This window comes from Arachis hypogaea, chromosome 17, assembly GCF_003086295.3.
Source record: "Arachis hypogaea cultivar Tifrunner chromosome 17, arahy.Tifrunner.gnm2.J5K5, whole genome shotgun sequence".
In the NCBI taxonomy this organism is placed as follows: domain Eukaryota; kingdom Viridiplantae; phylum Streptophyta; class Magnoliopsida; order Fabales; family Fabaceae; genus Arachis; species Arachis hypogaea.
In genome coordinates, this window is record NC_092052.1 from 91,408,343 (window position 1) to 91,416,465 (window position 8,123).

At 37.5% G+C, this 8,123-nt stretch overlaps 1 non-coding gene across 1 annotated transcript; it reads left to right on the plus strand.

The window, feature by feature from the left end:
• The first annotated feature begins 2,740 nt into the window (after window positions 1-2,740).
• LOC112768404 (small nucleolar RNA R71) lies at window positions 2,741-2,848 on the plus strand. The gene has a single exon (XR_003185838.1). It is a non-coding gene; the product is annotated as a small nucleolar RNA R71 (small nucleolar RNA).
• The last annotated feature ends 5,275 nt before the right edge of the window (window positions 2,849-8,123 follow it).

The following is an 8,123-nucleotide window of genomic DNA, read 5'->3' on the forward strand; positions in this document are numbered from 1 at the left end:
AATCATGGTTCTTAGTGATCCATGCGTTTGCATAGAACTCTTGAACCATTAAGATTCCGACTTATTGAATAGGATTGGAGAGAACTTCCCATCCTCTTCTTCTAATCTCTTGTCGGATCTCAGGATATTCGCCCTTTTTGAGCTTAAAAGGGACCTCAGGGATCACCTTTTTCTTGGCCACAACTTCATAGAAGTGGTCTTGATGGACCTTTGAGATGAATCTTTCCATCTCCCATGACTCAGAGGTGGAAGCAATTGCCTTCCCTTTCCTCTTTCTTGAGGTTTCTCTGGCCTTAGGTGCCATTAATGGTTATGGAAAAACAAAAAGCAATGCTTTTACCACACCAAACTTAAAAGGTTTGCTCGTCCTCGAGCAAAAAAAGAAAGAAAGTAGTAGAAAAAGAAAAAAATGGAGGAGGTGGAGGAAGATATGTGGTTCGGACAAGGGGTAGAAGTAGTGGTTGTAATGTGTGAAAATGAAGGAGTGGTGAGGGGTTTATATAGGGGTTGGGGGGTTAGGTTTCGTGTATTAGGGTTGGGTTTGGGAGGGAAAGGATTTTGAATTTGAAGGTAGATGGGGTTTTTTGGGGAAGATTGGATGGATGAAAAGGTGAGAGAGAGAGAAAGAGGTAGGGTAGGTGGGGATTCTGTGGGGTCCACAGATCCTAAGGGGTCAAAGACTTATCTTCCCTGCTCCATTTAGGCATGTAAACGCCCTTAGAGTGCAATCATGGCGTTTAACACCAGACTGCTGCTTGTTTCTGGCGTTAAACACCAAGCTGTAGCCTGTTTTTAGCGTTAAACGCCAGACTGTAGCTTGTTTCTGGTGTTTAACGCCAGCTTGATGCTTCTTTCTGGTGTTAAACGCCAGTCTGATGCTTTTTACTGGCGTTTAAACGCCAGTAAGCTCTTTCTCCAGGGTGAGCTATTTTTAATGCTATTTTTCATTTTGTTTTTTATTTTTCAGTTATTTTTGTAATTTTACATGATCATCAACCTATAGAAAACATAAAATAACAATGGAAAATAAATAGATATAATTAAATAACATTGGGTTGCCTCCCAAAAAGCGCTTCTTTAATGTCAATAGCTTGACAATGAGCTCTCATGGAGCCTCACAGATAATCAGAGCAGGGTTAGGGCCTCCTAACACCAAACTTAGAGTTTGAATGTGGGGGTTTTGTTTGACTCTGCATTGAGAGAAGCTTTTCATGCTTCCTCTCCATGGTTACAGAAGGAAAACCTTGAGTCTTAACTACAAGGTAGTCCTCATTCAACTGAAGGACCAACTCTCATCTGTCAACATCAATCATAGCTTTTGCTGTGGCTAGGAAGGGTTTGCCAAGGATGATAGATTCGTCCTCATCCTTCCCAGTGTCTAGGATTATGAAATCAGCAAGGATGTAAAGGCCTTCAACCTTCACTAGCACGTCCTCTACTAGTCCATAAGCTTGTTTCATTGATTTGTCTGCCATCTCTAGTGAGATTTTTGTAGCTTATACCTCAAAGATTCCCAGTTTCTCCATTACAGAGAATGGCATGAGGTTTATCCCTGACCCCAGGTCACACAGAGCCTTCTCAAAGGTCATGGTGCCTACGGTACAAGGTATGAAGAATTTTCTAGGATCCGGTTTCTTCTGAGGTAATGTCTACCTCATTAATGCATTCAGCTCATTGGTGAACAAGGGGGGTTCATCCTCCCAGGTCTCATTACCAAATAACTTGGCATTCAGCTTTATGATTGCTCCTAGATATTTAGCGACTTACTCTTAGTGATGTCTTCATCCTCTTCAGAGGAAAAATATTCATCAGAGCTCATGAATGGCAGAAGGAAGTTCAATGGAATCTCTATGGTCTCTATATGAGCCTCAGATTCCTTTGGTTCCTCAAAGGAAAACTCCTTTCTGTCCAGAGGACATCCCATGAGGCTTTTTTCACAGGGACTCACGTCCTCCTCACTCTCTCCAGGTTCGGCCATGTTGGTCATTGTTATGGCCTTGCACTCTCTCTTGGGATTTTCTTCTGTATTGCTTGGGAGAGTACTGGGAGGAGTTTCAGTAATCTTCTTACTCAGCTGATCCACCTGTGCCTCCAAATTTTTAATGGAGGACCCTGTTTTATTCATAAAACTTAGTGTGGTCTTGGATAGATCAGAGACTATGGTTGCCAGGCCAGAATGGCTCTGTTCAGAATTCTCTGTCTGTTGCTGAGAAGATGATGGAAAAGGTTTGCTATTGCTAAACCTATTTCTTCCACCATTATTATTGAAGCCTTGTTGAGGCTTCTGTTGGTCCTTCCATGAGAAATTTGGATGATTTCTCCATGAAGGATTATAGGTGTTTCCATAGGGTTCTCCCATGTAATTCACCTCTGCCATTGCAGGGTTCTCAGGATCATAAGCTTCTTCTTCAGAAGATGCTTCTTTAGTACTGTTGGATACAGCTTGCAATCTATTCAGACTCTGAGAAATCATATTGACTTTCCGAGTCAATATTTTGTTATGAGCCAATATGGCATTCCGAGTATCAATTTCAAGAACTCCCCTTTTCTGAGGCGTCCCATTGTTCACAGGACCCCTTTCAGAGGTGTATATAAACTGGTTTTTTGCAACCATTTCAATGAGTTCCTGAGCTTCTGCAGGGGTTTGCAGATGAAGAGATCTTCCTGTAGAATGGTCCAATGACATTTTTACCAACTCAGATAGACCATCATAGAATATACATATGATGCTCCATTCTGGAAGCATGTCAGTAGGACACCTTTTGATCATTTGCTTATATCTTTCCCAAGCTTCATAGAGGGACTCACCTTCCTTTTGTCTGAAGGTTTGGATTTCCACTCTAAGCTTGCTCATCTTTTGAGGTGGAAAGAATTTGGCCAGGAAAGCACTGACCAGCTTTTCCCAAGAGTTTAGGCTTTCCTTAGGTTGTGAATCCAACCATGTTCTAGCTCTGTCTCTTACAGCAAAAGGGAAAAGCATAAGCCTATAGACCTAGAGATTAACTCTATTGGTCTTGACAGTGTCACAGATTTGCAAGAATTCAGCTAAGAACTGGTGAGGATCTTCCAACGGAAGTCCATGAAACTTGCAATTCTGTTACATTAGAGAAACTAATTGAGGCTTAAGCTCAAAGTTGTTTGCTCCAATGGCAGGAATTGAGATGCTTCTTCCATAGAAGTCAGTAGAGGGTGCAATGAAGTCACCAAGCATCTTCCTTACATCTCCACCATTGTTATTGGGTTCGGCCATGTCTCCTTCTTTTTCGAAAATTTCTGTTAGGTCCTCTCTAGAGGGTTGTGCTTTAGCTTCCCTTAGTTTCCTCTTAAGAGTCCTTTTAGGTTCAGGATCAGCTTCAATAAGAATGTCTTTATCCCTGTTCCTACTCATATGAAAAAGAAGAGAACAGAAAAGAAGAGGAATCCTTTATGTCACAGTATAGAGATTCCTTATGTGAGTAGAAGAAGAGAAGAATAGAAGAATGAGAAGTGAGAAATTCGAACACAGAGGGGGAGAGAGGGTTCAAATTTTAAGAAGAAGAGAAGTGTTAGTGATTAAATAAATAAATAGAAAGAGATGAGAGAGAGGGAGAATTCGAAATTTACATTAAAATAAAAGGAAAATATTTTTGTTTTTATTTTAATTATTAGTTAGTATTCAAAAATTAAAAAGAGAAATAAAATTAAATTAAAATTTAAAACAATTAGTTAATTAAAATGAATTTTGAAAAAGTGGGGAGGTGTTTTCGAAAATTAGAGAGAGGAAAGTAGTTAAATAGTTTTGAAAAAGATAAGAATTTTAAAATCAAACAAAAAAGTTAAGTGGTTAATTGAAAAAGATTTTGAAAATCAATTTTGAAAAGATAAGAAGTTAGAAAAGATTTTGAAATTAATTTTGAAAAAGATATGATTGAAATTTATTTTGAAAAAGATTTGAAAAAGAAATTTAAAAAGATTTGATTTTGAAATTAAAGTTGATTACTTGACTAACAAGAAACTAAAAGGTATGATTTTAAAATTTAAAGATTGATCCTTACTTAATAGGCAAGCAACAATTTGAAATTTTGAATTAATCACATTAATTGTTAGCATTTAATTTTGAAAATATGAAATAAAAGTAAGAAAAATATTTTGAAAATCAAATTTTAAAAGTTTTCGGAATATATGAAAGAGAAAATGAAAAAGATTTGATTTTTGAAAAAGTTTTGAAAAGATAGGATTTTTAAATTGAAAATTTGACTTGACAAACAACTAGATTTTTAAAACTTTTGACTAAATCAAACCAAATTTTCGAAAATTTTGAGCAAAAAAAGGAAAAGATATTTTTTTTAATTTTTAATGAGGAGAGAGAAAAACATCAAAATGACTCAAAACATGAAAATTCAAGATCAAAACATATGCAAGAACACTTTGAATGTCAAGATGAACAGTAAGAAAACTTTGAATGTCAACATGAACACGAAGAACTTATTTTTGAAAATTTTTAAGAAAAGAAAAACATGCAAGACACCAAACTTAGAAATTTTCAAACTTTAGACACTAACAAATTGAAAATGCATATGAAAAACAAGAAAAGACACAAAACAAGAAAATGAAAAAATCAAATAAGGAAAATCATCAAGAACAACTTGAAGATTATGAAGAACACATGATTTTTCGAAAATTTTAAGAAAAGTTAAAAAGATGTAATTGACACCAAACTTAAAAATTGACACTAGACTCAAACAATAAACATCAAATTATTTTTGGTTTTATGATTTTATTAAATTTTTTTTTTGTATTTTTTGAAAATTATTTGGAAAAAGAAAAATAAGGATTTCAAAATTTTTAATAAGAATTCCAAGAATCATGCAATGTTAGTCTAAAACTCCGGTCCAGGAATTAGACATGACTTACTAGTCAGCCAAGCTTTATGTGAAAGCTTCGGTCCAAAACACTAGACATGGCCAATGGCCAGCCAAGCTTTAGCAGAACATTACATTCAACAGCAAGATTGATAGAAATCAACAAGCTCTTGTGATGATAAGTTGAAACCTCGGTCCAAAAGATTAGACATGGCTTCACAGCCAGCCAGACTACAACAGATCATCATGAAACTCTAGAATCCATTCTTAAAAATTCTGAAGTCATAGAATAATTTATTTTTTTTTTAAATTTTTCGAAAATAAAATGCTTAAAAATAAAATAAAATTACCTAATCTGAGCAACAAGATGAACCGTCAGTTGTCCAAACTCGAACAATCCCCGGCAACGGCGCCAAAAACTTGGTGCACGAAATTGTGATCGCAACGGCGCCAAAAACTTGGTACGCACGTTCATAATCTCAATTCTTCTTCACGACTCCGCACAACTAACCAGCAACTGCACTGGGTCGTCCAAGTAATAAACCTTACGTGAATAACGGTCGATCCCACGGAGATTGTCGGCTTGAAGCAAGCTACGGTCATTCTTGTAAATCTCAGTCAAGCAGATTCAAATGGTTATCAGGTTTTGATAATTAAAATATAAATAAAATATAAAATAAGAAAGAAATACTTATGTAATTCATTGGTGAGAATTTCAGATAAGCGTATGGAGGTGCTTTGCTCCTTCTGAATCTCTTCTTTCCTACTGTCTTCATTCAATCATTCATACTCCTTTCCATGGCAAGCTTTATGTTGGGGGATCAGCGTTGTCAATGGCTACCATCCGTCCTCTCAGTGAAAATGGTCTAAATGCGTTGTCACCGCACAGCTAATCATCTGTCGATTCTCGATCATGTTGGAATAGGATCTATTGATTCTTTTGCGTCTGTCACTACGCCCAACACTCACGAGTGTGAAGCTCGTCACAGTCATCCCTTCCCAGATCCTACTCGGAATACCACAGACAAGGTTTAGACTTTCCAGATCCCAGATCCTACTCGGAATACTCTACCGTTGAAAATACATAAGTGATGAAGGTCCAGGCATGACCGAATGGCCAGCCCCCTAAACGTGATCAAGAGATCAAAAGTGATACAAAGATAGTCTCAAAAATGATCAAAAGATGTGAAAATAAATCACTAAAAGTAGTTTTTGTACTAAACTAGTAGCTAGGGTTACAGAAAATAAGTAACTAAGTGCAGATAGTGCAGAAACCCACTTCTGGGGCCCACTTGGTGTGTGTTTGGGCTGAGCATTGAAGCTTTCACGTGTAGAGACTCTTCTTGGAGTTAAACGCTAGGTTGCAGCTTGTTTGTGGCGTTTAACTCTGGTTTGTAACCTGTTTCTGGCGTTTAACTTCATAATAGGGCAGGAAGTTGGCGTTTAAACGCCAGTGTTCGTCATCAAAATAAGGGCAAAGTATGGACTATTATATATTTCTGGAAAGTCCAGGATGTCTACTTTCCAACGCAATTGAGAGCGTGCCAATTGGGCTTCTGTAGCTCCAGAAAATCTACTTCGAGTGCAGCGAGGTCAGAATCCAACAGCATCTGCAGTCCTTTTTCAGCCTCTGAATCAGATTTTTGCTCAGGTCCCTCAATATCAGCCAGAAAATACGTGAAATCACAGAAAAACACACAAACTCATAGTAAAGTCCAGAAATGTGATTTTTATTTAAAAACTAATAAAAATATACTAAAAAGTAGTTAAATAATACTAAAAACTACCTAAAAACAATGCCAAAAAGCGTATAAATTATCCGCTCATCACTATGAAAACAAAATGAAAATGAAAGGAATAAAAGTATGCGAGTGCAATGGACAAAAGAAATTGGAAGATGAGAAAAAAAACTCTTTTTTTTAACCGGCGCGGATGCGTCATGCATGCTTACGCGCCGATGTGCATTTTGGCCGACGGGACAAGCGACGCGGACGCGTACAGTACGCGTACATGTGCTTGATGATGTTGGCGACCGACGCGGACGCGTCACGTACGCTTTCGCGTCAGGTTGCGGGCACAGAGTAGGCACAACTTTGGCACAACTCCCTGGTTTTTGTACCAGGAGTGTGAGATGCACCACCGACGCGCGCGCGCACAGCATGCTCGCACGTGGATGTCTCTTTTTTTGTATTTTTTTTTCAAAAACAGCGCACTCTCCTAATCTACAAGCATTCGAAAACAATCACAGATCAAATTTAACAACAAATCTTTTTAATTTTTGAAAAATTTTCAAATACACTACAAACAAAACTTACATTTCAAGCAACCTACTTAATCAACAATCTAAACTAATCAAAACACACTACTACAACCTATCAATCGACACAAAATGTATAAGAGTATAGAAAAGAAGAAAACTACCTATAATGGCAACTCAAATCAATTATTAACCAAATCTAAAAGAGAGTGGAAATAGTTTACCATGGTGGGGTGTCTCCCACCTAGTACTTTTAGTTTAAGTCCTTAAGTTGGATATTTGGGAGGCTCCTTATCAAGGTGGCTTATGCTTGAACTCATCTTGGAATCCCCACCAATGCTTGGTCTTCATGTAAGCTCCAAATTTTATAATCAATGGCTACAAGCTTTGATGAAGTCCCATACAAGCTAAGGGCTCCCAAAATTGATCTTTATATATTCTTGGATCCAAAATCTTGTTTTTGCACCCATCTTCAAGTTGATCATCACAATTCTATTTGGGTGGTTTAGCCTTAGAATTCTCAAGGAAGCCTCCAAACAACTTTCCAGACCCAAACAATCTATCTTTACACCAACCTTTGCAGTTAAACTTTGAACATATAACCATAATGAACCTAGAATGATGTTTCCAACCACTAACCATCTCTCTCCTACTCTTGACCCCACAAAGAGCTCTAAGTTGACCATCATTTTCTATCAAACCATATTCAAGTGAGAAAATAAAGTTTAGGGATAAGAATTTTACCCACTTGAATGTTGTGCAGGATGGTGACATAGGAAGGGGTGGTCCCAATGATCTTGCAAGCTCCACTCCCTTGTGCTCTTCCTTAACTATCAAACCATATTCCTCTTGGTGGATCACTTCCAATTCAATTTCTTCTTCATTGCTTACCAAGGGTATGGGGGTGAGGTGTCTTCTACTTTAATCTCCATGTCAAGCCCAATGGGAGAGGATTCAATTGTACATAAGAATTCATCAATAATTGAATCCATCTTTTGATCAACCTCTTCAAAGTTTTCAACCAT